At 38.6% G+C, this 26,144-nt stretch overlaps 1 protein-coding gene across 5 annotated transcripts in view; it reads left to right on the plus strand.

Annotated features, from left to right (window-relative positions):
• NLGN4X (neuroligin 4 X-linked) overlaps window positions 1-26,144 on the plus strand; it is a 139,709-nt gene that overhangs the window by 12,919 nt on the left and 100,646 nt on the right. Inside the window, exon 4 of one of the 5 annotated variants that reach the window (XM_086609567.1) lies at window positions 1,089-1,102. The exons of the other annotated variants lie outside the window; for them this stretch is intronic. The gene's annotated coding sequence lies outside the window, so the exon portion shown is untranslated. The remainder of the gene's footprint in view (window positions 1-1,088; window positions 1,103-26,144) is intronic. 5 annotated transcript variants of the gene reach the window in all.

Consider the following 26,144-nt stretch of genomic DNA (forward strand, 5'->3'; position numbering starts at 1 on the left):
GCAATAGGGGAGCATAGATAAGCTCTCAGGTAAGAGAGCTAAGGCCAAACTCTACATTTTAGCTGAAAAGTTACACTTCTTAAGTAAAGTCACTGGCCACAGAAATGAGTAAAGAAAAACAAAGTTTTCCTTTATTCTCTGAAGAGACCTGTCAATGCTGTAGCTTGGAGGAAATTAGTTTAAGGAAGCTGATAGACCTCTCAGTTCCTCCCCAAAAGGAAAATTTCTGAGTGCAGCCCTTAGGATTTTAGGGGGCAGTTGTATGCTCTGTTAGATAAGCACTGTATTTATTTTCTTAAATTCAACAGATGTTAGGTTGGATTTTGCCCAGTCCACTGTCAGAACACCCATTAAAGGAATATCTGATAGCAGCCAAGACAATCAGCATGCCCAAGTTAAATACTTGGGCTTAATGATGGAGAAAGTTGAATACCTTTGGGGAGTAATCCAAAGCTCTAGCAGTGAGGAACTGCTAACAGTGGCCATGACAATACATTTCTCTAGTTTTGACCTCACTGAGCAGGACTGGCTTGCTAGACAATGTTGCTGAAGGAGCAGCAGTAATTTTTACAGTCACTGGGAAGGCCTGGCCCAAATTCCTACCAGATCCGAGAGTACACGGAAAGCATTGTTCATTCTCTCTGATGAGACTGGGCCATGTCAAAGTAGATCTAAGCTGGCAAAGAAAACTTACATTTTCCCCCAAATGATGGTACAGATTCCAAAGGATAAATGGTTAAAATAAGTTATGATACAGACATTTCATCATAACTTTTCCTACCTTTTTTTTCCTAAATAGCACAACATCTTCACTACTTCTTAGCTGTGTTTCCTTTAGTGTATCTATCTTCTACTTCCTCTGCAAATAAAGTACTTTTCTACATCAACCCTTAGCTTTTTATTTTCTCCTTCTGCACTTTTATTCACAGGTCTGAATGGGCATATTTGGTAGTTCTTTTTTCATCTTTTAGTGTAGGCCAAAAGCAGTCCTTTGTTTAGTCATGATACCTGAAAAGTTGATGCAATTGAACTTTCCAAGACTCGTTCTGGAGTTTTTAGAAAGCAGACATTCTTTACTGTGGTGCCAGGTGCAAGGCAGGTGGTCCATAAGCAGGTGGTTGTAATCTCCCCCTGCCGGAATTACCTTTTCCCCAGGTCAGTGCTGCGCACGTTCACAGTTCAGAAAAACATGATAACAAAGCTTATACATTTTCTGGGATGTTCCCTTCAAGGGCAGACAGTTCTTGATAAAGAGTCTCTCTTCTAATCACTTATGGCAGCTTCAAGGACAGTCATCTTGTTATGTTCTTCAGGTACATGTAAATCGCCTACTAAACCTTTCATGAATTCTTACACAAAAATTTTAACCCCTTCATTGTCGGATAGCAGTCATAAGTTGTTGCTCACCAGCCTGGGCTGCAGCACCAAGGACACTATTGCATCTTCCACAGCCAGGAGGAAATGGCCTGCCTCTTGTAGGCAGGATCGGTACCTTGAGTTGATTAGTAATTAGTTCATTATCTCAACTCAATCCAGCTGGGTAATAATGACTGGTTGCCATAATTCCCCCTTTTTGTTTTAGCATTTTTTGTTTTCACAAAGGCTTTACGGTGAGCAGAGACCCGGCCCATTCATCCAACTCCAGCACGCTTCCCTCCCACAAATACCACATCGGGGCTTGCGGCTTTACCTTCTTCTCCAAAGGACTCTCGCTCAGGCTCTCAGCTCCAGCTCTTTTGGCTCGGGCTCTCGGCTCCAGCGAGGAAGTCAGGGCTTCCCAGGGTCTCATGGATGTATCACGTTGGGGTCACCAGTTGTTGCTCACCAGCCTGGACTGCAGCACCAAGGACACTGTTGCATCTTCCACAGCCAGGAGGAAATGGCCTGCCTCTTGTAGGCAGGATCGGTACCTTGAGTTAATTAGTAATTAGTTCATTATCTCAACTCAATCCAGCTGGGTAATAATGACTGGTTGCCATAATAAGTGTGTTTATGTTTTCTAGAAAGGTCCTAATTTGCACTCTGATTATGTTGAGATGTCTTCTCAGGGTTTAACCTGCACAGAGACTAGTTTTGGAGCCAGCTGTATGATAGGACCACACTGACTTGTAAATAATTTGTGTCATACTTTAAAAGTTTAGTTATGCTGCAGTGAGCGAGTCAGGTGTTTGGTTTGGTTTTTTTTTTTTTGTATTAGTTTAAACGTGTTTGTTTAAGAGCAGTTAACATGGGATTTTGCATAAACAAACTCTTGGTATCTGATATATCCCAAGTGTGTATATATACACGTGCGTGTTTGTACACACACACACATACACGCACACACACAAATAAAATCTATTACTTTTGCCAAATTTCTTCTTATCTAATCCATTCTTTAGCAATCTGAGGTGAAATGTTTAGTTGAAGGTGTAAATTGATCCCTTTTAAGGGCTGATGGGTGATTTCCATCTCTGAGAAGATCATAATTACTTAGATTCATGGAATCTGAATAGTTCAAGGGAATCTTTTTCCGTTTGCATTTGACTGTATTAATTTTGCAGTTATTAATGAGCATTTATTGCCCAGGTAATTAGAAACTTCTCATGTTCTACAGTCTTAAGCATCTTGCATATTCTGTCTCTTGAATTTTTCATTCTCATTCCTCTCTAGTTGTGATATTACGCAGGATGTACTCCCAGCTGTTTGTTTTGTTTGGTTGTTTTCCTTCAATGATACATCATATGAACTTTAAAATAGAAACACCAGTATTTCCTGTTTTGAAGTTTTAAAAAGCTTTTTGTTACATCTTTGCTATCTTGTGGAATACTTTTTTCTTAATTAGTTACTTTCTTTTCCAGTATTTCTGATTTGAGTATTTGAAAATAATAATGCCATACTTTGTTGCACACAATGAGAGCCTGCCTGTTTTTGGCATATCAGTATTCATCTATTCATCCTTTTCTTTACTGTTTATATCTATCCAGATGGACATTCCTGTTTAAAAGAAAAAAAAAAGAAAATAAAAAAAAGACTCATCAGATTTTTTTCATCGTTGCTTGTAATTACCTACTTACCTATTGCACAATTACAGCACTGCATTCACTGGAGGTTTTGGTATCAGCCTGTATGCTTGAGATTTCACTGGACTGCTAAAGAAACACAAACTTCTACCCTCACAAAACTGGTAGCTTCCTTAGTTAACATTAATTAGCTTAGTGAGTCTTTGTTTATTTCTTTTACCTCTGTTTCTTGAAGCATGGGCAAGTAACTAACTGGAAATAAGTATTTGGAAATAAAATGCAAGTGTCATTTTACTGTTTCAAGTATCTTCACTATAAGAATGAAACTCCATTCTTTGATCTGACTCAGTACAGTCATACTTATATTCTTTTGCTGTACCCATCCTGTGAATAAACAGAATATTTCTGTCTTTAGAGCTGTCAGCATAACACATTCATTAGCAATAAATAGGTTTAAATCTTTTAAATTAGCAGACTAACAGCCTTGAAGCCTGCAGAGCAGCATCCAAGCTGTATGGCAATTTAGCTGGCTTTTAGGAAGGCTTTTCTATAATTTAAATAACCACAGAGCATATAATGCTGTCACTGATCTATTTTGTTGACAGCAGTGCAGCTAAATCTAGCTTCACAATAAGCAGAGTAAACTCCAGGTAGGAAGTCCCTGTTTTAAGCGTACATATTGCCAATAATTAGTGTATTCATAGTCATGTGACTTGTCAGATTTATGTTCCAACTTGATATACTTGGAAGCTATTGCATTATTATAAACATTATTATTTTCTTTTTATAGTAATTTTTTTTTAATTGTGAAATACAATAACGATTGTTTCAATTGGTATTTTCAATCCCATTAATTTTTAGGACATTGACAGAGCTTGCATTTTTTAAAATTATGTAAGACTGAAGAATGCAGTAAAGGGCTACTTAAGAGACAGACAATGCCTCACAGCAAAAGATTTAAAGGATGCAATCTGTTTAGTTTACCAAAGAGAAGATTGCAAGTGACTTGATTACAGTGTTTAAGTACCTTCACAAGTACAAAGTAGCAAGTACTGAGAGATCCTGTAATGTAACAGAAAAGGCATAACAAGAACCAAGGGCTGAGACTTTGAAGTGAGACTACTTCAAATACTTCAAGCATCACAATTTTGTTTATTAAGTTAAGTTTAATTTAATTTAATTTTATATTTTTTATCACTGAGGGCAATTCAATCTTGTAGCAAAATCCTAACAAAAGTGAAAGGTTATTATTCATATCAGGAATGTATCCATCTATGGTGTACGGTAGTGTAATGCAAGTCATTGGGCTCATGGATTTTGTAATATAAAATGTAATAGTAGAGACTTTATGAATATATTGAGTTAGGTATATATATTTTTTAAACTTTAAAAGCACATTTTTAGTGTCTTTGTTTTCAATGATTTGGAAAACACTTGTTAGGTGCATATGCAGATTCCAAAGGTATTTTGCCAACGGTGTCGGTTTGCCTAAGCAAACCTGATTTTTAGGCATTAAATACTGATTGTCTAAAATGGGACAAATAATTTTTGACTTGCATTTTATTTGCAGCTTTTCCACCAAGAGCCAAAGTCCTTTTGTTGCATTGCACACATTTATAATATGAACTATGTTGTAGCCTATAGACTAATATGAGGTTCAAAAGCAAATATTCTCAGACTTTTAACACTTTTTCTGGATGGATTCAGGTAAGAAGAGAACAGAAGAGAAGTAGATTCTCTTTCATTCTCTATCAACATTTAAGATATTTCAGTAGAGTATGGCAGGCCATCCATCTGTTTTCTCTGCTAAGAGAACATAAATCCACACGTTCCTCTCAAGAGGAAAGTGCTTCAACCATCATACAATGAGTATTCCAGAGTGGCTTTTCTTAGCCATTTTCATTTTGAGGGCATCAGATTGTTGAATGTTTGTTGATCTAGACAGCGTGATAGAAAGGGTTGTTCAGGTGCTATTGAGGGAGAAAGGCATCTGGTGTCTAATTCCTTCTTTAATACTTACCTATTGTTAGCTCTAGGTGTGGGAAATGAAACTACCTCAACAAGAAAGTTTGAAGTTTTGAAGAAATAGAGTAAATACTTCAATATAAAGTATATCAGTTACAAAAGCAGCTAAAATAAATTTCTTTTACTTTTAAACCTCCTTTGACACTATCAGATTCTTCCTCAAGTCCTCTATTTTTTTCTGTCTTGCCAGTTTTAAGATTGAGTCTCTTTCTGGTCATCTTTGCTGGAGTGCAAGTAAACTTCACTGCACGCAGTTCTCACTGGATTTCTCATTAAATTTTTTTTTTTTTTTTAAATATGAAATAAGTAAGACTTTCTTTCTTCCCTGGCAATTTTCATGGTGTAAGTTTTATGCTTTACTTCAACCTAATATAAATATTTAATACATTTTTACCCTTCCATTGTGTGAATAGTATTATTTCTTTGCTGCCAACAGGTTTTGTATGGGACACCAATGCTAAACTGTGCAAACCAGAAAGGTTTTCGTAATATATGTTAGAATTAGCTTTCCGTTTGTTCCTGTGGAATCACCATATATTAATTTGTATATATTAACAGATGAAATTCATAAGAACAGAGAACTGTACCTTTTCCCTGCCCCTGCCCTGCCCTCTCTGGTATTTAGTGTTGCAAGAACTCTTACATAGTAATAATAAATGATAATCATTTGGATACGAAAAACCTAATACTTTTTTCTTAGACATATGTACCTTTGGTCTCCTATTCAATCCCTCAGACCCCGTGCCTTTTACAATATTGCCAGATCTTTCCATGTCCCATGTGGCAACTCAAGGCAGCAAGAGATGGGTTCATTTTGGGCAGTTTTGAGTTACACGCCAGCAGGGCTGGACCGGTAATATGGTCATGCTGTTTGGGCTGCCAGTCGTCACAGTGAAGAAGGTGGAGTTCCTGAGTCAATCCTTGCTTTCCTCAGAGGCAACATTAGTTTGAATCTCTGCTATTCATACTGCAGATTTTCTTTGTGAAACTTTTAGCAACATAAGGCAATGAAATTGAAAGCCGAAATTAATTAACTGTCATTACTGGTAGAGAAGGAGAGACATAATTCCAAGAGGCTCATTGGCTTATGAAACCAAGTGAAAAATGTAATTGCGAAATAAATCTTACAGTCTTTCTTAGAAAAATTCTAGACCAGCTATGTGTATGGTTGTTATTTGACAGGAAATTGTCAATATGCATGGAATACAGGGTAGTGTCCGTTAGCACTAATGACTAACAGAGAGCCGCAAAACTCACATGGACTAAATTTACTGTTTGACTTTGAAGTAAGAACAACGATATTGAATGAATAACAACATTAGGTACAGAATAGAGCTGAAAGGACTCTTGCTTTCTCTCCTGGAATCTTAATTAAAGCAACAGAGTATAAAATATTTTGCATAGAAAAGAGATTAGTATGGTGTAATTAAAATAAGAAAATAGTTCATGACTTTCTGTATGAGAAATTTACTGTGATCTAAGGATGAATCCTTGTTAAATTTTGTACTGAAAGTTGGTTTACTATTACCTATTTCGGTACAAAGGTATGACATAACTAGTGTTTTATTATTATTATATTCTTGACCAAACTGAAGACAGGAATAATACTAATAATGTTAATATATGTCAGATGCTTTGGAAAACTCATTTTAGCTACATTTCACTTTCAGAAAGAGTTCTTTTTATAGCAAGTACTCAGTATTACATTTAAAAAACCCAAAAACAACCACAAAAACACAAACCAAAAATGTTGTGGGGATACCAGCTTCCATCAAAGCTTGTCAGGATGCTATCCTTGTACAAATGTTCAACTCAAATGTTGCAGGTATTTCCACATAAACATACGGTAGTCAAACTTGGATGAATCAGGACACTGTGTAGTTATAAGAGGGTACACTGGAAGTGTGTTCTTCATGCCTGTGTGGCACCCTTGTTTAATTTTATATCTCTAACTGGATGGAGAATACGGCTTTTCGCTGTTACCCAAGAATATATATCAGAAAGTCTGAGGTTTCATAGAATCATAGAATGATTTAGGTTGGAAGAGACCTTGAATCACAGAATCGTAGAATGGTTAGGGTTGGAAGGGACCTTAAAGATCATCTAGTTCCAACCCCCCTGCCATGGGCAGGGAAACTCTCCACTACACCAGGTTGCCCAAAGCCTCATCCAACCTGGCCTTGAACACTTCCAGGGATGGGGCATCCACAACTTCTCTGGGCAACCTGGGCCAGTGACTCACTGTCACGGACCGCTGCTATCTCGTCTTCAGGAATCACAACCCAAAAGGCCGTTGTGATTCCCCTCGTATATCAGAAGGCTTTATCTCAACTCTTAAGGGTCTCAATCCCAATGGACCCAATCGAAGGCTATCCAACAGAGAGCCTCAACTTAGCGCTCTCTCAATCAGAAGGCTATTCAACTGAGAGCTCCAATACACCACTCTCCAGGGGCTCCTACCACTCCAATACCCAGGAGGCAAATGCCCCCCTCCCTGAGGGGAGTGCCCCGCCTTTAAGCCTCCCATAGGTCACATGATCTCCAGCTGACCAACATGACTCACAGCACCTGTCTTGACAAGGCACAGGTGCTTCCCATGTAGCAGCCAGGAAACTTCCCCGACAACTCACTACCCTTAGCATTTCTTAGATCTAAACTAAATGTCCCCTCTTTCAGCTTACATCCATCACCCCTTGTACTATCGCTACAGGCCCTTGTAAAATGTCCCTCTCCAGCTTTCTTGGAGGCCGCCTTCAGGTACTGGAAGATTGCTATAAGATCACTCCAGAGCCTTCTCTTCTTCAGGCTGAACAGCCCCAACTCTCTCAGCCTGTCTTCATAGCAGACGTGCTCCAGCCCTCGGATCATTTTTGTGTCCCTCCTCTGGACCCAATTCAACAGATCTATGTCGTTCTTACATTGGGAGGCCCAGAGCTGGATGCAGAACTCCAGGTGGGATCTAACGAGAGCAGAGTAGAGGGACAGAATCACCTCCCTTGAACTGCTGGCCATGTTTCTTTGGATGCAGCCCAGGATAGGTTTGCCTTTCTGGGTTGCAAACGCACATTGCTGGCTCATGTTGAGCTTCTCATCAACCAACACCCCCAAGTCCTTCTCCTCAGGACAGCTCTCAATCCATTCGCTGCCCAGTCTGTATCTGTGCTTGGGATTGCTCCAATCCATGTGCAGGATCTTGAACTCCACTATTTCTTCATCACTGCAGTGAATGCTACCCTTGAGCTTCACATTCCCCATCAACCCCTCCTTGTTGGTGATAGCAAGGTTTAGCATAGAACCTCTCCTCGTTGATTCCTCTCTTACTTGGAGAAGGAAAGAATCATTCACGCATTCTAGGAACCTCCTGGATTGCTCTGTCCTGCTGTGTTGTCCCTCCGACAAATATTGGGCTGGTTGAAGCTCCCCATGAGGGCCAGGGCTCCTGAATGTGAGGCTGCTCCCTTCTGTCTGTAGAGGGCCTTATCCACTTGGTCTTCCTGGTCAAGTGGCCTGTAGCAGACCCCCACTATAATGTCATCTGTCCCTGCCCTCCCTTGAATCCTGACTCATAAACTCTCGGTTGACTCCTCATCTATCCTGAGACAGCTCCATGCACTCCATCTGGTCACTGACATAGAGGCTGACACTTCCTCCTCGTCTCTCCTGTCTGTCCTTCCTAAAGAGCCTGTATCCTTCCATTCCAACACTCCAGTCATAGGATCAATCCCAGCACATCTCCGTGATGCCAATAAGATCATAGCCCTGCAGGGATACACATGTCTCTAACTTCTCTAGTTTATTCCTCATGCTATGTGCATTTGCATAGAGATGTTTGAGTTTCCCCCCTTTGAAGCTGACTTACTGACCGGAGTGGTTGGAATTCCTTTCTACTGCTCTTCAGGTGCATTTTCTCAGACTTCTCAACAGTAGAAATTAAGAACATGTGAGACCCCACAGGAAGCCAGCACATGAATTTCTACATACAGTCAGCCATGGTGGAAAGCTTCATGTCAGTGGAAATGGTTGTTTCAAGTGTGGATGTGTAGTTCGGGGCAGGAGCCAATGGCTGTGTACTCCAGGCATGAACCTTTCACCACAGACCACCTTGCAGATTCATTTCCTAGGTAAAGCTTGGTGCCAGTGGTTTGTGAGGGTATAATTACAGTAAGGGATTTTGAGGCTAGGATGATTGTCACTGAGAATTATCAAAAGGGCATGATGTTTGGGACTTCATTGGTCTGAAGCTGTCTAAAAGTAATACAGGTAAATATATGTTATGATTGCTCTGAGGAATAGGAATGGAACAGTACAGTTGAGGTGAATTCAAGTCCATTAACTCATCTTTTGTCAGTGCATTTTCAGTCATGTTGAATTGTTTTAACTGTTTGCACAACTCTATATATGTTGTTTTTTTGTTGTTTTTTTTTTTTAACTTTGAAGACAATTCAAGGAAAAGGCTACCTAAAGTAGAGCTTATCAATTTTTGTTTGGAAATCTAAGTGGTAGTGCACGTTTAGGCTTCTGAACTATATTTGTCTATGCCTAAATTTTTATAGTAATGCATCATGTTTTTACAAGGGAAAGAGAAGAACTAATTAATCTACAGCGTGCAGTGCTATTTGGGGAACATAATGAGCTGCTCCACCTTAAGTGTTCTTGCCACTTACCAGAGCTAATTAATTGACTAGGAAGAATGTGATACAGTTTTTCTGCTTCTAGTCACCAATAAGCCTGTTCAGTGCTAGCTCAATGATCTCTCTCACTGCTACTCCACTCATTGCAGACCATCTCTCAGGGACTCATCAAACTCATTTTGATTTTCCCTGTATTTAAAACTTCTGTGTGTTACCTGGATTATACATTTATTAATGTAATCTTCTTTATTTTACAAGTATGTTACTCTTCTGAAAGCTAATCTACATTTTAGTATTACATTTCAAAGTTGTTTCAGTATTCTATATAGTCAGTGCTTTACCACTTGGTGATGTAATCTGTAGGGATCTTTTTTTTTCTTTAAGTAATAAACTGGACAGTAGAAACTATATTTACAAGAGAATTGTAGATATGCGTTTTAGAACTAAACTGCTTACTGATGGCTCACAGGTCCTGCCTATCACTGGTGGCATAAGTTGCTTCTTGGAGAGGCTTCCTCTCTCTGGTCCCTGCTGAGGCTCATTTTTTTTCATTTTTTAGGGACCTAAGTTAGATTCTGAAAGTCAAATTTTTTACAGCCTCCAAGTATACGTATATAACTGGGGCTTATTTCTCTGTTGTCTAGTTCTCTGTTCTTTTTCTAGTATTGCACAATAAGTATTTACATTTGTGAGTAATTGCATTGATTTCAGGTTATTCCTAGTAATTTAATATGTAGTATGTGGAAAGAGACCAGAAATCTCAATTTGAATTTAATTAGGGATTAAACCATCTTCACAAAGGCTGAGTAATTGAGTAGGAAAAAAGACTACAAAAGCGTTAAGGATGTGAAATCTGGAGCCTGGACTTGGAGTTACTCATAGTTGTCACACTTGTTACATTAGCTATAAACTGGAGAAACCAAACGTAGCTTCCTTATCTGAGGATTGACATGCATCACAGGGTCTACAAGATCTAATGATACGCAGTTTACTTTTTTCAGAGCGAATTTAAACCTACGTCTGAATTTTGATCAGAAGCTGTATAGTTGTTCAGGATGCTTTGAAAAAGTAAGAAAAGTGTCATTATGTATACTCTGTAGTTTTTGTACCTGTATGTGGATTTCTGACTTTTGTTGCTCTCTAACTCTTTCTGATGCCTTTGAACATAGTATAAAGTATGAAAATATTCCACTATGACCATTTATTCTGAAGTGTACTCAAATGGTTACCTTTCTTGTTCCTCTACTGCTTCTGATAGGTTCTTGGTTTCCTGTTCAATTCCCCTGCCCCCCAGGGCAATGCAACTATTTTGTATGACATTAGATGTAGCCAGAGTATTCAATTGTGTGTGCCATGTATGGACTTTGATTAAGTTGTCCTGGATTTTCAAAAGCAAATTTGACAACAGCTTTTGGCCCATAGCCATCACACTGTTTGCAGAATGAGTTCCCAAGGGAACAGGATTGAAGCTACTGTCTTGCAGTGTGGTCTGAGGCACTTAGGTGATAAAGGTAGTCAAGAAGAACAAGCATTTTTTTCTTTGTGCACCACTTCAGGGAGTAATAAAGATCCCATCAGAGTCTTCACATAAACACAGTTCAAATTTATTACTTAAACTGTTAATTAAGGTCCTGTTGGTAGGACTTGCTGTCTGCTTTCTACACATTCTCTTCTAGTCATGTATGACAACTCTGGAAAGGGATTTTATTACTGGAACTGTTAAGGGTGACTTATATGAGCAGTATGGAGTAGCTTGTCATGGATTTTTGGGAATCCGTTAAAACAGCTTCTTCGTAATTCAGTCCCTACAAAATGATTTCTATGTATCTATAGGTATCCCACTTATTTGGATGGACTACCAGAAGTAATGAGTTAGCAGCACAAGATGTGCAGTTTCTTCTTGTAGAAGTTTAATATTTTCTCTTTTAAATTGCAGGTGGAATTGAGTTTATAGTTCTCTGTTAAACTCATGCCTTCCTTTGTATCGTTTCCAGATTTCCATTTACATTAAGCAATGGAACAAGCTTGGATATATACTTATGGTTTGTCATTCTAACAATCTTATTAGAATAAATATGGAAGTTACCTTAACAGCTCTTACAGCGAAGCTCATGTTCTGCTTGGTTGTACTGAGTGTAAAGCAAGGACCAAAAATTAAATAATCTATTTGACTCTCTGCTACCTGTTGACCCTTTTAAGAGTTTTAGGACCCACAAGCACACAGTCATGTGCACATAAAATAGAATCCATTTCAGAGGAGAGAAGATGTTAAATTTAATGAAGGCTGAGGAAGTAGGATTTTAATGCACTAAATTTGTCCTTTTCTAATTCATTTTTCTTAAGCTGCTGAAGGCCTACTTTTTTCCTAATGTTGTCTTATTGCGGCAAATGAATGCTATAAAATAGTCTTCATCTCACTCCATCTACACAAAATAATGACATTTTTTTGTGGAAATGGACCTATTGTTTCATAGTGTTAACGAATGTAATCTGTGCCTATCCTAAAGTCAATAGTTGCTGTTGCCTCTTTTATGAAGATGCATTTCCACGAGTGCAATAAACAGTAAGACTGTCATATTTAAAATAAGGGTTAGGACTTCAGTATTGCAGCACTGAAAACACTGATAACGTAATTACTTAAATATTTTCAGTGTTCTATTCAGAGTGTGTGAGGTGAAAAGAGTAGATCATCTATAGCATTCAAGACAGTATGCATGTTATGCACAAAAAAATTTTTGATAGGTTCAAAACTCCATGAGACTGCAACTTTTAAAGGAATTGTTAGGTTCCTCATGGCCCTGCTGTATCTCATCTAGTTAATCTTAAATTTCCGAGAAATTTGACATTGTGGTTAGTTTGTAAATATATGAATGCAAATATAAACAAATATCTGTGAAGCTGTACATCAGTACAAAAAAGAATACACTTCTTTACTCAGAAATGATTTTTGTATGCCAGGATTCATTTTTGCAACTTCTGCATCACAGAGTCTACTCTCACTGTTTTTTCCATTGCAAATCTGAAATATGATGCCACAAACTTCATAAACCAAGCCATCATTTTGCCATTGACTTCTCCTGTGGGTGACAAACTGCTTAAGTTTTAATTCTGCTAGACTTTACTTATTCCTTATTAGCAGAAGCCTGATTATAACTTTTCATGTCATGAATCCTTGCTGCTTGGGTGCAGGAAGGACATAGTGCTTTTCACTAAGATGATAGAAGATTCCAGAATAAATTGTCCTACTAATTATTAGGAAATGTAGATATTTTAGCTTAAGCCATAGAGCAAGATCATCCATAAACACAAATTTTTCCTTTAGAGGCTTTACATAATCTGCAATGGAAGACTTTTCAGCTTAATGTTTATGGGATTCTGACCTGATTCAGAGTTTATTGTTTTTTTTTAGAAAAGAAAGAGACTTTGTTGGATTCAATGATATGAATAATTATTTGTAGCTAGATTGTGTCTTTAGGCAAAGCCTTGAGTGATAGCTGATGGGTAATTACCATTGTTCCAGAAGAAGCCCTGGAAGGTACGGAGCCTTAGAGACAGTCTTCAAGCTCAGTACCCTTTTTCTTCCCTTCTTGCTTCAGGGTTTCAGTTATTTTAACACAGCAGAGTTAAAAATTGATTGCTGTTCAAAAACAGCATCTAAAGATTGTATTTTCCATGTAAACCTACCCTTATTAATACAATTACTCTGCCTACGCCACTGTATTTACATTATTTTTTTTTTCCCCCTTTAGAATGTATCATTTAAGATGTAACCCTTTACTCTTATTCTACTTTAAGTAAAACTGACTCAAAACTTGGGGGGGCTATGTGCCTGACATGTCTACAGACTTTTCCAAAGTACCAGAATGAAGACCCCATTCCAGAACTGCGTTTGTCTGTCTTTTGTCAACCATATTTAGTCTCTTTGACTGTGTTGTGATCTGATTCCAGGCATTTCACTGGTATTTTTTTAAGATAGGAGTATTTTATTTGATTTATGTATAACTTGTCTTTTCACTCAAGGAGAAGGACTAGGAAGAATATGAACAGAAATCAGATTAACTATTTCTTTTGCAACTTGGAATCATATATTTTTGAGAATCAGCTGTATTGAGTGTCTTGAGGCTTGTCATTCATTGGCATCTACTCTTTTATCAATTCTAACTCCTGCTTCCTGATGACATAATACCACTCTGCTTTCCATCTCCATTCTTGGAGATTGAATTAGTGTTTATCTTTCTCCAGTAAATTCTCTAATCCTGCTTGTCTGCTAATGATTTCTCACCTGCTTAAATATTTCAGAGAAGTGAATATATCCTTTTCCTACTGCAACTGTACCACCAAAGTCACTGCTTGTCACCCTCCAAGCTAGCAATTGCTGCCTCTGCTAGTGAAGCTACTCAGATGATTGTCTCCTAACCCATTTCAGTCAGAGTGTTTTAGCATAATCAGTGTAAAGAGTTGTTCTTTGCTAACTTGACACTTTTTTATCTGAGATGAGCTCTGGAAAAATTACATGTGCAGCTGAATTAGCTTCTAGCAAGAAGATAGTAATAAGCAGATGACAGTAGAGGCAGAAAGGGTGGGATTTCATCAAAGAATGGTAAATGCTTTCATGACTATAACTGCCAATGGAAGAGAATGCATGTTCACATCAAAATTGAAGACCAATCTTAAAAAATATTCAATATACAATCTGTTCTTCAAGAGGAAATTATATTATCTTTTTGAGAGAGTATGCATGTATTTGTGCAAGCTATGAGCAAAGTGTGCAAGAGGAAGAGCAGAGTACAAAATCAGCAAGACTCTATACACCCTCTATATATACCTTTTGCAAAGATAGGAAGAGTGGGAGAAACATTAACTGAACATAAACAAAAATAACAGTGAAAATGCAGTGTGTTCAGTAGGTTAAATATAATTTATGCTCAAATTTGGCAACAGAAAAAGCAAGAGCATACTGACGTGTAACATCAGACTCTCCTTGCCAGTTTTTTTACATCCTATACTGATGGCCATTTCTCAATCTAAACTTGAGTATTAAGGAGTATGGGATTAATAAAAAGTTAATGGTCTTGTGAATATGCTATTCTTCTCTCCTATGTTTAAATATTTAGAAAAAAGAGTGCTTCCCAAGGGATAGTATGGAAAAACAAAGTGGGAAATAACAGACTTACTGTGGTCTATGACAGGGAAAAGCTACAACTGTGCACTCGAGTATCTATCACATTTTCAAATGGAAGCTACCTGGAAGAATTGCCCATAGCTAAATCTAAATGCTTCTGCTCAAGCACTAGGGACTGGCATCAAGGCTAGACTAAGAAAACAAAAGAAGGGGCAAGGTGAGAAAAAGATTAGGGTTGCTTGGTTTTAGTCTTATCAATAAAGCAAATGATTAAAGTTGATGTGCAGTATCTGGCTCTAATCACAGTTGCTGCTGCTGCCGCCCCAGCTGTCTGAATACCCTGCTGGGCACCAGCTCCGCCATCAGCCATGGTTTAGCCGCTGCAGACTCCAGCATGTGCAGTGGAGGCACTAGCAATGGGGCTGTTTTGATACCTTCAGCAGCTTGCTGCTGCACAGAAATAATTTATTCACCTAGAGCCAAAGCTTGGTTTGATAGTACAAGAAGATTACACCCAGGACATATAGGAAAAGTTTACTCTAAAACTTTACCTTAAAGTTCTCTTTAACACATTCCATTAAAAAAAAAAAAAAAAGAAATTCTGACTGAACAGAAAGATGTATTTTGTCCTTAAAGAGGAAACGTGCTTATAGTGAGAGTGAAGCATATGATATTTCTCCCTTGATTTACTGGCTCCTAAGTTTACTATATAATATATTAATGTGGGTGGCTTTTCAGATGGTCATCAGACCAAGCCTATCTGTGTGTTCTATACATTTGTTTTATATGTTTAGAATACATTTTTGTTTTATTTTCCTTCCTCCTTTTTCTTAAAACAAATAAATTTCTATTAATGAACAACCAGAAATACCATAGGAATACAATTATTTTAAACAACACAGCCAAACCTGTCTTGGCCACGGTGATCATGTGGACAAGCTGAAAAAGTGCTGACTGAATGCGATGTGTGCATTGCATTGCGACGGGTTACATCACTAGTCGTAACATGATGTAACCCAACGCAGCATGATGTAAGCGTCGTGATACAATGGAGATTTAAAGAAACATCAGCATTCCCTTGTGTCCATCTGCTCCTTTCTAGGAATGTGCTGTCATTCTTTGTCTACAAATTAATAACCCATCCCTGTTGTCAGTCTGTGAATGCTCATGCCTTATTCTTATTCTTACTTATATCAATAGTCTTCCCTCTAATTATGAGCAATGCAACATCAATCCTTAAAAGGCAGATGTTTTTTGTTGGTTTTTTTTTTTATGTACATACAGGTACAGTTGCTCTCCATCAGTTATCATAGATTTCTGATGAAAATTTAAAATAAAAATCATGCTATGTTTAAAAATGTTTCACAGATCTGAAGGGCACAAATAATTTGTTCCAATATTGTAATTGCGTAGCTAAATTCACAGTGTTGAAATGCTTTTGATTTGCATTGTTGATTGCATGTGGGAAGGAGTGCCAGACTCACAGCTTTTCTTTTTTTTCAATTACAACTTGATGCATTTTTTATAATGCTATTACAGCTCTGAACCAGTTTCAGTCCGTCTTCTGTGTGGATGTGAGGGTGATTTGCCATGTGCTTCCTATTGCCATTGCTTCTTTCAGGACAGATCTTTGTGCATTCCTTTTATTACTGTGTCCATTCTGAAAGTAAGTTAGCAGACACATACTTAATGCTGCAAATTTGAATTAACCTTAGAAACCAAGATGCACTTCTTTTGTGTACTTGTGTACAAGTAATTGTGTACTTGGCTTTTATGTTTTGAGAAAGTCTGTTTTAATACATCTGTGAAGCACACATAATTTTCTAAATATGAACAGAGGCCCACATTTTATCTGGCAACAAAATACTGTTTCTTTTTCTGATGCTGAAGTTGGAAGAGAATATAATCAAAGAGTACAGTAAGTCTTAAAAGTGGAATAAAAATGAAACAACAACAAAAAATTTTCAGGAAACTTTATTCTATGATTTTACAATTCCAGGTGAGGACTAGCGACAGTAACAAGTCCCGTCTTTGATCCTATTATCACTCTACCATCTGCTTTTGATTTCACTGCTGTCACATCTTGAATAACTATGTTGTAACAAAAGTCAATTTACTCCATGACACTATTAAAAACTATAGTTGAAAGTGATGTATGAGCCCATACCAAAAATTTGTATCCTGTTCCTTATTCTCAAACTGGCAGCTCTGTTATGCATCATGGGAAGGAATCCTGATGGTGCAAGAGACTTCTGTCTCAACTAAACTTCACTGGAGTTTTCTTCCTGGATAGGTTAGTGGCTGATCTGTGCGGTGAAACACACAATTCATGATCTCTGCCCCATAAGCTTAATTTTGAGCATAAAGCAGTCTCTCTTATCTCAATAAAATTAGATGTAACTGTCTGTTTTGTCTTCTGTTGAGTTGTTGGTGTCAGTGTAACATGCTTGAAAGTCAATACAAAATGATAATAAATGATATTTCTGTGTTATGACTTAATTGCTTTTTTGAAGAATCTATCGTTGTTGAGCTGTTGAAGATTAATAGCTTTTAAAGATATTCAATTATTTAGAGGAATTCAACACTCCTTGTATTCACAGAAAAGTTAATGCTCACTTCATACACACTATAAGTGAACAATACAAAATGGTATCCCTTTTATTTTTCTGTTTTCTAGAGGTAATTGAGGGTTCTAATTGAATCTGTTTTCATACAATACCATTTTTGTCTTCCAGCAATATGGAGTACTGATGGAAGACTTTCTATTTTTGCTATGTTCTGTGTGAAAATGAAACTGGATGTGAATACATCATTCCTGATAAGACCTTCCAAACCTCGTTATTATACATTGATGTATAATAATTTTCAGAATTACTTCATGCTACGCTTTGACATTCTGAGCTATTTGGCTATTTGTTAAGATTCTCACTGCTATGACTAGAATAATACCCAAGCTTCTTTCTTTGGAAGTTATGAATAATTTGGACCCTAACAATCGTGTATCTGCCTCAAGTTATTTTTTCCGCTGTGCATGACTATTAGTTTTTAAACATACTATTGTATAGGTACCTCCGTCTCTGTGCTAAGCTTATTTTTTATTTTTTATTCAGAGAGAGAAAAAAAAAGCACACCTTGTTTGTAATTCATCTCAACCTGGGACAGATATTCTTTCTCTCCATTGAGTTATTAGGTCATATTTCATAGGCATTTAGATGTAAGTTTGACTTCAGTTCAAAAGTAGCACCTGAAGTGTCATCCATCATTTATCTAGCTTTATAAACTCTCTTTGAAGATACTCACATTCTCTCTGGCCTTGGCTCATGTAGTTTCTGTTACTGGAAAATTGTACAATACCATAATTCATTCTTTTTTTCCAGATCATTAACAGAATGTTAAACAACATCAGATTAATATAGAGAATATTTCACTACGCCATTTATCTTTTGCTATGTTGAAAATTGACCTCTGGTTACAATTTAGCATACTCTGTGTAGCTTGTTTTTAATCCATGACATTGCTTCACCTCTTTCTCTGTGAATAATTATGTTCTCAACATCTTCCCACAGAAAAAGGTTTATCAAAGACTTCTTGAAAATCCAAATTAGTTTTATGGACAGATTTATTTTATCGAGTATTCGAAGGAGATGCTTAAAGTTTTCTAGCAGACCAAAGAGCGATTCTTTTTCTTTAAAGACAGCTGTGGGTTGTTTTGTATCAATGTATCTGAATGCTTTATGAGGCTTTTAATTGCTCTTTTCCTTAGGCTTGAGTAAGTTATTTTTCTTGATTTTAATATGCATATTATCTGTTCTTACTAATCTTCTATTATAGTCGCTTTTTTAAATTAGATACTGCAGTCTTTCATTGACAGATCAATAATTTTATCCTCAAATGCTTTTCGATAATAAAATACTGGTTTATCCTTAATGCATCTAAGGATATAGGTGCTACTGTTTACTCTTCTGACATTCCAGTTTATAAAAATATGGCTTGTTGTAACTCTTTTTCAAGTATGCTTAATTCCTGGGTACTCTAAGAGAAATGCATATTATCCTTTTTTTTTTCTTGTTAAACTAGGTACCTGGAGAAGAATAAAAGAGTAAATGTAGAACGAAGTTAGCTTAACAAGTACAAAATCGGAGAAACTGAAATAGCATTCAGTTATTACTGGATGCTGAAGGTGGGCAATAACTGAAGACAGCATGGGGTTGCCTTAATTTTGACAGTCTAGGGTGGTAGATTATGTATGGGTAGTTAGGCATGACCCTAGGGTAAGGTTAACTAAGAAAAACCCAGAACATTGTGAAATGAAAGAATGAGGAAAGAAAAGGATCAAAGTCTTGCCAGGAAGAAGCTGAGTGTCATTTTAGAAAGCTGAGCAGTGTGAAGAAAAGGATGGTGCTAGAGAATGCAATAACTTGCAAAAGAATGAAGAAAGATTTGGAAGAAAATAACTTGTCAGGTGATGTCATTCTCTTGGTGTGGAAATCTATGAGGTACTCTTGTGAGAGGGAACGTTATCAATTATTTTAATGGTCTGTTTTGTACCATACTGCCGATATTAATGGGTTTGGAACCTATTTTCAAAGGCAAGAGTCTGAATCACAAATTAAGGCTTGTTACTGGAATTGCTGCTTTTTACAACAGAAATTCATCATAAAAGGAGGAGGGAAGCTATATAGAGAGACCTGTGAAAGGAGCTACGAAAATGAAATGTGTTGAAGTTAATATGGGACAGAGAAGGGCAATGCACTTTGACCACTAGGAAAATTATATCATCAGAATTAAAATGTGGGTGACAGCGAAAGTTTATTTAAATGCTAAAATGTAGAAAGATGTTTTCACTAAACTCTAGATGCAATTTCTGCAGAACGTCCCATCATAGTTTTGTTGCAGGAATTATTAAACATATGCCAAAACTAATGTGTCATAGGTCTTAGAAAATGTGCGAAATAAAAACACACGCCCCAGTGATGCTGGTCACACTTATTTTTATGCAGCCCAGGATACGATTGGCTTTCGGGGCTGCAAGTGCACATTGCCATCTCACGTCCAATTTTTTTCATCCGCTAGCATCCCTAAGTCATTCTCTGCGGGGCTGCTCTCAATCCATTCATCCACAGTCTATATTGATAACGGAGATTGCCCTGACCCAGGTGCAGGAGCTTGCACTTGGCCTTGTTGAACTTCATTAGCTTCACACAGGCCCACTCGTCAAGCCTATCAAGGTCCCTCTGGATGATATCCCTTCCCTCAAGCCTATCAACTGCACCACACAGCTTGATAGCATCTGCAAACTGGCTGAGGGTGCACTCAATCCCACTATGCCGTTGATGAAGATATTAAGTAGTATTGGACCCTTGAGGGACACCACTGGTTACTGGTTTCCACTTGGACAAAGAGCCATTGACTGTAACTCTTTGGATGTGGCCATGCAGACAGTTCATTACCCATCTAATAGTCCGCCCCTCAAATGCATAAGTCTCCAATTTAGTAGCCAGAATGTTGTGGGGAACCATACCAAAGACCTTAGAAAACTCTAGGTAGATGACATCTAAGCTTTTCCTTTATCCAGTATTGCAGTTACTCCATTGTAGAAGGCCATTGGATTAGTCAGGCATGATTTATCTCATTTGCTTTTCTTTCTTCTTCCTCCACTTTCTATGGCCAATTTGATTAAGATTTTCTGGTAAGAAGGATGAAATTACCTGCTGTGGTGCCTGAGAAGCAAAACACGACACAACGGACATTCTCATTGTTTTCCTGTTTTCCTAAAAAGTCCAGGCATGGAATGTTAAAAAGAGTGTGGGTGGAGAACATGACAAATGTCACACAGACACACATGTACAACCACAGACACACAGAGCGAAACTAAAGAAATTACCTTTTTGCAATTTCCAAGCAGAACAATGATTACTACAAAAGTCACCTTTCACCTGGTGCTTTTTTCCCTTTCAAATTTTATCTCAGGTGAAAATGAGTTGGTAGAAATTGGATGTGCTTTACAGCGGAGAGGAGAGTTCAAGGGCACAGAGTAAGTTCGTTCTGCTACACCTCATAGTCTTTGTCAGAGGGCTTTAAGCTTTGACAGGAGGTTTCACTGATGCCAGGAGAAAACTGAAGTAATACCCGTAGAGGTTTGATAATAGCATTTTTTTTCTGTGTTTTTAAGTCTGATATCTCCTTGTTGTTGCTGTTAGTGAGAGAGAAGTTGGCTGTGGTGCCACTATTTCCCTTTCGTTCCTGTAAATGTATTTCAGCACTGATATGACTGACAGAGTAATGACAATATACAGGCAGGTAGAATTTGGACTGATGCTGTGCCAGTTCTAACTTCACACACCCTCACTAACTCACTTTGTCAGTGACCTTCAACACACTTAAACTCCATGGCTTATTTTCCCCAGAAAAATTGCCAATTATATTTAATTTCCTCAAACAGATGGTAGGTGTTTTAAATTCTAAATTGTGCTGATTGACACAAGGAAACATTTAGTTCTCTTTTACAGCTGAATACAAATGTAGTACTAAGTTCTATTTCTTTTTTCCTGGATGAACTAAAGTACATATGACAACAGACAACACCAGTAATCTTACAATAATATTGCTTAAATAAATCAAAAGAAGAAAAGCTTGACCTGTTCCTTTTCACAAGATCTATTCATTTGTATTTAGCCACAGAAATCTGGAATTTGATTTCTCAGTAGTGATTACATACACAAGCTGTGTCATTTCAGATATAATTCTGCACAATTCATACATGATTCGCTTTAAATGCACAACTCAATTTATCTTTCTTCAGGTGGAATAGCAAAATCATATTATACAACATTGATATTATAGCCGCATCCAGCCTGGCGTTGAACACTTCCAGGGATGGGGCATCCACAACTTCTCTGGGCAACCTGTTCCACTGCCTCACCACCCTCAGAAGGAAGAATTTCTTCCTTAGATCTAATTAAAATCTGCTTTCTTTCAGTTTAAAGCCATTATCCCTTGCCCTATCACTACATGCCCTTGCAAAAAGCCCCTGTCTACCTTTCTTGTAGGCTCCCTTTAGGTACTGGAAGGCTTCTAGAAGATCGCCCTGGAGCCTTCTCTTCTCCAGGCTGAACAACCCCAACTCTCTCAGCCTGTCTTCATAGGAGAGGTGCTCCAGCCCTTGGATCATCTGTGTGGCCCTCCTCTGGACTCGCTCCAGCAATGTCCTTCTTACATTGAGGGGCCCAGAGGTGAATGCAGTACTCCAGGTGGGGTCTAATGAGAGCAGAGTAGAGGGGCAGAATCACCTCTCTTGACCTGCTGGCCATGCTTGTTTGGATGCAGCTCAGGATACAGTTGTCTTTCTGGGCTGCAAGCGCACATTGCTGGCTCATGTTGAGCTTCTCATCAACTAACACCCAGTTCTTTCTTCTCAGGGCTGCTCTCAATCCATTCTCCACCCAGCCTGTATTTCTGCTTGCGATTGCCCTGACCCACAGGCAGGACTTTGCACTTGGCCTTGTTGAACTTCGTGAGATTCGCACAGGCCCACCTCTCCAGCCTGTCAAGGTCCCTCTGGATGACATCCCTTCCCTCCAGCATGTCCACAACACCACACGGCTTGGTGTCGTCAGCAAACTTGCTGAGGGTGCACTTGATCCCGCTGTCCATGTCACCAACAAAGATGTTAAATAGCACTGGTCCCAATACTGACCCCTTGAGGAACACCACTCATCACTGAGTGGTCTCCAGTGGGGCATCAAGCTGTTGACCGCAGCTCTCTGAGTGTGACTATCCAGCCAATTCCTTCCTTCTCCAGTGAGTGATCCATCCATTAAATCTATGTCTCTCCAATTAGGAGAGAAGGATGTCATGCGGGAAAGTGTCAAATGCTTTGCAGGTAGATGACATCAGCTGCTCTTCCTTTATCCACCAATACTTTAATTCCATCGTAGAAGGCCTCAAATTCGTCAGGCATGATTTACCCTTAGTAAAGCTATGTTGACTGTCACCAGTCAACTCCTTTTTTTCCACATGCTTTAGCGTAGTTTTGAGGAGGATCTATTCAATGCTCTTACTGGGCACAGAGGTGAGACTGACTGGCCTGTAGTTCCCTGGATCTCCTTTTTTTCCCTTTTTAAAAATGGGGCCTATGCTTCCCTTTTTCCAATCTGTGGGAACTTCACCGGTCTGCCATGACTTCTCCGATAGGATGGATAATGGTTTAGCAACTTCATCTGTCGGTTCCCTCAGGACCCATTGATGCATCTCATCAGATCCCATGGATTTGTGCACCTTCAGGTTCCTTAGATGGTCTTGAAACATCATCTCCTACAGTGGGCAGTTCTTCATTCTCCCAGTCCCTGTCTTTGCCTTCTATGACTTGAGTGGTGTGACTAGAGTCCTTGCCAGTGAAAACTGAGGCAAAATAAGTCATTGAGTACCTCGGCCTTCTTCATATCCTGGGTAATCAGGTTTCCCATTTCCTTCCGGAGAGGGCTCAAATTTTCCCTAGTCCTCCTTTTCTCATCAGCATTCCTATAGAAGCTTTTATTGTCACCCTTGATGTCCCTAGCTGGATTGAATTCTATCAGGGCTTTACTTTTCCTAACCCAATCCCTGGCAGCTCGGAAAATTTCTTTATGTTCCTCCCAGGCCACCTGTCCTTGCTTCTACTATCTGTAGGAGTCCTCTTGTGGCTGAGTTTGTCCAGGAGCTCTTTGTTCATCCATGGAGGCCTCCTGGCATTTTTGCCTGACTTCTTCTTTGTTGGGATGCATCACTCCCGATCTTGGAGGAGGTGATCCTTTAATATTAAACAGCATTCTTAGGTCCCTCTTCCCATAGAGGGTGACACCTCCTCCTTGTCTCTCCTGTCTGTTCTTCCTAAAGAGCCTGTATCCTTCCATTCCAACACTCCAGTTATAGGATCCATCCCAGCACGTCTCCGTGATGTCAATAAGACATGCAGGCATGTGCATGTCTCTAACTCCTCTTGTTTATTCCCCATGCTATATGCATTTGCATAGAGGTATTTGAGTTTCCTCCCTGTGAAGGTGACTTTGTGGCTGGAGTGGCTGGAATTCCTTTCTGTTGCTATTCAGTGCTCTCAACTTGTTACAGGCAAGCCCGATCTTATCCCCCTCTCCCTTCAAGTCTAGTTTAAAGCCCTATCAATGAACCCTTCTAGGTCATGAACAAAGACCCTCTTCCTCCCTTTAAGAAAGGTGAAATCTATCTGGTGCTAGAAAGCCTTGTGCTGTGCAGGCCATCCCCTTGTCGAAAAACCCAAAATTGTGGCAGTGACACCAGCCTTAGAGCCATGTATTAAGAGACTGAGTGCATCTGTTTCTTCCAATGTCCCTGCCCACAACTGAAAGGAGAGAGGAAAAAATAACCTGTGCTCCACATTCCCTTACCAGGGCCCTGAAGTCTGTTTTGATCACCCTTGGACTATGCTTCATCGCCACCCACATGGAAGAGCTGTAATAGGTAATAGTCCAAGGGCTGTACCAGGCTAGGAAGTTTCTTAGCAAAGTCCTTAACCCTTGTGCCAGGGAGGCAGCAGACTTCCTTAAGAGGAGAGTCTGTTCAGCATATTGGACCTTCTGTTCTCCTCAGAAGGGAATGCCTACAACTATAATCCATCTTTTCTTCTTTGTGGAGGTGGTTGGGATAGAGCAGGTAGGTATTTCTGACCCTGGCAACACCTCTGGTGTAGATTGACCATCATCCACATCATCCGTTGATGGACTTTCCACATCCTGGGCTTCATACCTGCTGTACAGAGGGACCTGGGAAGGTGAGGGAGGGGAGGAGAGGGTTCTCCTGCTGCCTGGAGCATGGACTTTCCTCCATTCCTTGCTTTCCTTTAAACTACTGCCTTCAGGCTAGTGGGGGGAAGACACAGGATCCCTTTGATCTTGTTTGTTTGTTTTGGTTTGTTTGTTTTGGTTTGTTTTTCTGGTAGCTGTTCCTTTTTCTGTCTCAGGTTGGGCAGAGCATGGTTCCACCAGTCTATCTCTTTCTCAGTCTCCCTGAAGCCTTCTTAACCTTTCTACTTTTTCTCGCAGCTCTGCCACCATGCTGAGCAGATTGTTCACCTGGTCACACCTCACACAGCTTATACTTTGAAGCTGTTAGAATGTACATAATATGGAATGATGTAATTTTATTCTGTGCTTTCCCTCTCCTCATCCCTCTTTCCTAATATTTTTCTGTGAAAACATCCAAAAATCTCACCAAGTTGAAGACAGAAAAGACACGAAAATCAAAATCCTATGATGACTTCATGCATAAAGTCCTACAACAGCTGAACCCTTGTTAAAGCTGCATGCACTAACTTTGTGTGCCACAAGCTGAAGCCTCACAAACGGTAATATGAACACAAAAGAAATCTCTGTTCTGTTTCTAGATTTATTTTTTTTTTAAGTCTAGATCTGCTGCATTTAATTTCCAGGACTTCAGTGAGGCTAGGAAGTGGTGTGCTCATGAACTCCTTGCTTTTTACTCTCTAAATTGATCTCCTGACATTAGGATAAAGTTGCACTTTTTTTAAGGGGCCCAATCCTAATATCTTGTGGTCTTCAACTATTCTTCTGTGGAAATAATGAAAAAGCAGACTGCAAGATTTTCTTTAAGAGTACGGTTTCTGTATGTTTTGTTTAGGAGTCCAGTCAGTCAGTATTTCCTTTGGTATCTTCTCACAGCGTAATTTCTTTAGGACAAGGACACTAATTTTTGTTTGGGAAGGTCATATATGTTTCAGTACTGAGTAATAATGAATAAAATGTTTAAATGAACTTTCCTCTCTAACTTCTATCTTATTTCCTAGGCATCTGCTATTCAATCCATGGAAAATCTTTTCTATGCATGTACTATTTTTGGAAGTATTAGAATAATTAAATATTTATATTTCAGATGATAAAGCTCTTCATCATATCCACCTTAGATCTGATATTCCCTGAAATAGATATAGTGTATTCTACCCCATCTTTTCTTTTAATTTTTATTTTTTTAACTGCTTTTATTAACATTTTAGTTGTTTGATAGTCTAATTGTTTAGTTGATTTGATATTGCTAATTCCAGTAGGAATTAATACATTGTTGTCTGTAGATGAAGATGTCATTGCAATCTAGTAGAGAAAAAATTGAAAACACTGGATTATGTTCTAAAAACAAGTAAACAAACAAAAAAACCCCTTGAATGAAGTTTTTCATGTATCTCCTTTGGATGTCTTATACAGATCTCCTACTTACCTGTAACTAATACTTCCATGATACCCGGATTGAAAATTGACATGTCAGAGATATAGGAAACATCGAAATTAAAAGTGAATATGGTGCAAAAATATTACATTATCTATTACAATGAAATAAAAT

Source organism: Tauraco erythrolophus, chromosome 1 (genome assembly GCF_009769465.1).
Source record: "Tauraco erythrolophus isolate bTauEry1 chromosome 1, bTauEry1.pri, whole genome shotgun sequence".
Classification (NCBI taxonomy): Eukaryota; Metazoa; Chordata; class Aves; order Musophagiformes; family Musophagidae; genus Tauraco; species Tauraco erythrolophus.